Here is a 4,898-nt window from a genome sequence, read left to right on the forward strand (position 1 = left end):
GTGTCGGATTGTCAAAACTAAAATAAAAATGCTGAAAGCGCCACAGAGTCACAATTTTTATGCTTTTTCAGAAGTCAACAGGAATGCCTTACTTATTATTTCTGCACATTACACGGGGATAGGAGAAAGTATTTAAACATTTAAAAATTAAAGGAAAGTACTTATATGGAGATTGTTTGGACATGTTTTATGCAAATTAATAACATTCAATTAAAATGTCTCTTGGTTTATCAACATAAGAACAAATGTATGTGCATACACACCTGTTGTGAATTCTGAGTTAATTTTGCATGATAACTTTCTCTGCACACATAAATATGCAACTTTGAAACCACTGACTTTGGATAATATTGCATTTGTATCATACAGTAAAGAACGTCAAAACTCTTCTCCAAGGAATGGTACAATCACATCATCATAATTTTGTATCTAACCAGAAATGCCTTGAAATTAGCCTAAATATTTTTAACTGAATTACCATCTGAAGCACCACTAGTGTTAATATTTTAATAATTAGAGGTGGACCTAGAGGTGGGAACAGTTTCTGGAGGCCTGGTTTACTGGTCGTGATGGTGGTGTAGCCAGCAAGAGAGAACAGCTTGTGTTATTATGCTAGTAAATTGAGATCGTTCTGCTTGAAGCAATCATTCCCATTTATTCCGATCATCCCCCTATGCTGAGGGGCTCAGCTACACCACATGCTGATGAAATCAATTAAAAACATCATTCATCAATGTGATGCTCTCTTTGAATGTCTGCGCTTGCTGTATTTCTGTCGTACACCTACTGGTATGGATCAGTTCTTAGCTTACCTCAACCATGACCAACAATCTCTTTGTTCTTCTGTGTGGCTCTCATATGAATAAGCAGTTATTTTCAAATTTTGATGTGCTTTAAATGTGCTGTAAAGAGAGTCTTCTTTTCATCATCATGCACAGTCAGTAGTCTCACAATAGGTGTCATGAAAAAGGGGTTCACAGAATTCTCATAATTTGTATTTTGCCTGTAAGCGGATTACCATCCATCTCTAGGTTTTGGTGATATTTAGGATTAACACCGACATGCTGTGTGGGAAGATGCAAAGACAACATTCTGTGGATTTGTGTATCCTACCACTGAGGAAAAGGCTTTGGATAGAGGTTCAGATGTTCAGAATGGAATACTAGCTTACTACTTACTAAGTACTGTGCAGCACACACTTTATTAAAATAGTAAGTAAAACAGTGGACATTATGCAATGATAATCAAATAGCTAGATTTTTGTCAAGTGACTTCATCACATTGCATGTGAGTGGTGTCCTGTTATCATATTGAGGGGAAAAAATATTTTTAATTCAGTTTTGTGTAAAAATGCATTAATTTAAAGGTAGGATTTGATTAATTTTTCTGTGTGCCATTCCGAGCTTACATTTGTCAAACAGGAAATGAAAGATTAACCAGGAGCAGTTCTAGGGTCAGTGGATAAACAGGGCTTAGCCAAGACCTCAGTGGATATGTATAATGCACTTTATAATTAACAATTCGTCTGTGCATATGATTTTTTATATAAAAAACATGCCGCGTGTCGAAGCAGCAAACACATAGGTAATGAAGAGGTGTATTTTCAGCTGTTTCCCTCCCAAAACCCTATTTCATACCCCAAACTTGCTTACAGGCATGCTATTTTTAAATTTCAAAGAAGTAGGCTTAACTGCGAATTTGCGGTTATGTTCGAGGCATTACACGCCTTAATGTTTCCAGAGGTGATCACTCTTTTTATTTAGTTCTGAGAACCGTGATCTTGAAAGTACTTAGGATTTATAGTACTTCATGATCTACCATAGTTGGGGTCAGTGCAACAAAAAGCCCTGGACAAAGCAATTACACTTCTAGAATTAACAGATGCGGTGCAACAGCTATCTACTGGATGTTCTCCAGGGATAGATGCGCTAACAGCTGAGCTCTTAGAATCAGCTTTATTGCCAAGTATGCTTACACATACAAGGAATTTGTCTTGGTGACAGGAGCTTCCAGTGCAAAACAATACAATACAGCAACAAGACAGAGATAATAATAAAAAAAATGTAATCAAATAAAAATTGAATAGAAAATAAAGTATATATAGTATACACAATAAGACAATAAATATATATATATATATATATATATATATATATACAGGGATGGGAGGGTTACTTTTGAAATGTATTCCACTACAGATTACAGAATACATGCTGTAAAATGTCATTTGTAACATATTCCGTTAGATTACTCAATGTCAGTAACATATTCTAAATACTTTGGATTACTTCTTCATCACTGGTAGATTTTTTTCACTTGTTTTGACTATAAAAACTCTGCCCTTACAGTAAGACACAATATACATGTTAAAAATACAGTACAGTACAAAAGTTTTAGGCACTTGTGAAAAACTTTCAAAGTGAGGATTTCTTAAAAAAAATGATGACATAAATAGTTTTCATTAATCAATTAACGTCATACAAAGTCCAGTAAACAGAAAAAGAGCTAAATCAATATTTGGTGTGAACACTTTTGCCTTCAAAACAACACCATTTCTCCTACTTACACCAGGGGTCCGCACTTCGTACGTCACTAACTCAGTTAGCTGGATTTGATTATTGATGATTTGTCATGATCTTGGATTGTTAGGTTCTTCGACACTCATCCTGGACTTGCTGTCATAGCAACAGGTCCATAAGCTTAAACCTGCTCGGGAGCAGGCTTATTTCATGTAAACAAAATTAGATTGCGGCTTTATAAACTGAGGTGATACGGGAAGTCTGTAACAGCCATGTCTTGTCCGTTTTTACGACAGCAACCTGTTGCGGAAGGTGCAAGGATAATTCGCAGAGCTTTTCGAATTTATCGCGTATTGAGGGATAGACAGGATCCTTTAGCGCAGCGCAGTACTATAGTTTTTGAGATATATCGGTTTTCTCGTGAGGGTGTCATTTACATAATTAATATGTTGGAACCACATATTAAATGTTCGACTCGTCGGAGTCGGGCTTTAACCACAGCACAAACTGTGTGCATTGCCCTGAGATTCTTTGCGAGTGGCACTTTCCTTTACACTATTGGAGATGCGGAGAACTTGGTGAAAAGTGCTGTCTGTCGTGCCATTCGCAAAGTTTACCTGGCGCTCCAGCAGTTTTTAGGGGTTTTTGTGGTATTTCCAAGCCACTTAATGCCCCAGGTTGTAAAACAGAATTTTTTCGCCATTGCAGGTACATTAAAAATTGTAATGAAGATCATGCAATCATGACCATGCCAATAAGTATGACTTATGTGTCCCCCAGGCTTCCCTAATGTGATTGGTGCCATAGACTGCACACACATCCCCATCAAGGCCCCACCAGGCCCCAATGAAGAGGATTTTGTGAACCGAAAGTGGGTTCACAGTGTAAATGTGCAGGTAAATTGCTATTAGGATTCTTAATATTCCAGATTAGTAATATTATATCAAATTTTAAAAAAGGAATGTTATAAAAAAATATACAGTTGACTGACTAAAATCTCTTAGATGGTGTGTGACACTATGTGCCATATCACAAATGTGGAAGCAAAATAGCCTGGATCTATGCATGACTCAAGAATTTTCAGAACTTTTTTTTTAACTTTATTTGAACGTGGTAAGGGAAAATATAGATGTCAATGTCACTGAATTACATACACTTATGCTGGGCCTAACAGAACTGCATTTTTCCATTGTACAGGTGATTATGACGGGATCCTGCTTGGAGACAGGGGCTATGCCTGCAGGCAGTATTTTATGACACCATTCCCTGACCCAAACCCCGGACCACAAACCCGTTACAATGCAGCTCTAGCCAGGACAAGGGCACGCATTGAAATTACCTTTGGGCAACTAAAGGGAAGATTTCAGTGTCTGAGGGTTGCACCTGACAGGGCCTGCGACATTATTGTTGCATGTGTCGTATTACACAACATTGCCACCATCAGAAAGGAGAGGATCCCTGTGGTGGAGGTGCAGCCTGATGATCACCTCCAGCCAGCGCACTTGGACCAACCTAGTGGCAGAGCTGCACGAAACAGAATTGTGGAACACCATTTTTGATAAGTTTAATAAAAGACAAGACAAATATGCTTAGTCCCTTGAGAGTTTTATTTCAATTATTCTTTGTAAAGAAAAGTAATCAGTAATCAGTCATCTTTTGCCTGCAATAAGAGATATTGTTATGTAAGGTCAACAATAGTACTCCGTGTGAAATGGTGTATTAGCACTTATTCTAAAGTTCCTTTTGAAGCAGCTCTATCTCTAGTGCCAGTTTCTTCTTTTTTAAGTGGTCAAGTTCTATTTCTCCCCTTAATTTTTGTTTTTTCAGGGAAAAATACTCTATTTTGTGTTGAAGACTCCGTTTATATAGGGAACGGATGTCACCCTGTGCCATTTGTGGACAAAACAATGAACAATACATGCCTCATGCAACAAAAATAAAAAGTACAACACCTCCCACCTCTGTATCGCTTCTCTGTACAGACTCTTCTGTGGGCCTTTCTGTGGATGTGGACTCCTGTAACTCATTTTGCAGTCAGAAATAATAGGTACATGAGTATATATAAATTAAGTAAAGTTATTTATGCACTTACAGGTACTTCCTCCAAAGGACAGTCATCTGAGAGGGTTTCTTCACTGTCCTGTGCAATGGAAACAAATGGGCATTACAAAGTGTTGCGCTTTCTTCCCTTTTGATGTAAAAAGTTAGAAAAAGTCCACTTACTGCACATGCTTCAGCCAGCACTTGCTTGGGAACAGGTAAAAGTGTTGGTGTATTATGTAAAACTGCACAAAAGGGGAAAACACAATGCCATTACAATGAACCACTGTCAAAAAAATTGATCAATAACTCATGGCAACATATTTTTACATTAACTCT

General features: G+C 37.5%; 1 pseudogene; it reads left to right on the plus strand.

The window, feature by feature from the left end:
* The first annotated feature begins 2,791 nt into the window (after positions 1-2,791).
* LOC127410474 (putative nuclease HARBI1) lies at positions 2,792-4,078 on the plus strand (annotated as a pseudogene).
* The last annotated feature ends 820 nt before the right edge of the window (positions 4,079-4,898 follow it).

Source organism: Myxocyprinus asiaticus, chromosome 19 (genome assembly GCF_019703515.2).
Source record: "Myxocyprinus asiaticus isolate MX2 ecotype Aquarium Trade chromosome 19, UBuf_Myxa_2, whole genome shotgun sequence".
NCBI lineage: Eukaryota > Metazoa > Chordata > Actinopteri > Cypriniformes > Catostomidae > Myxocyprinus > Myxocyprinus asiaticus.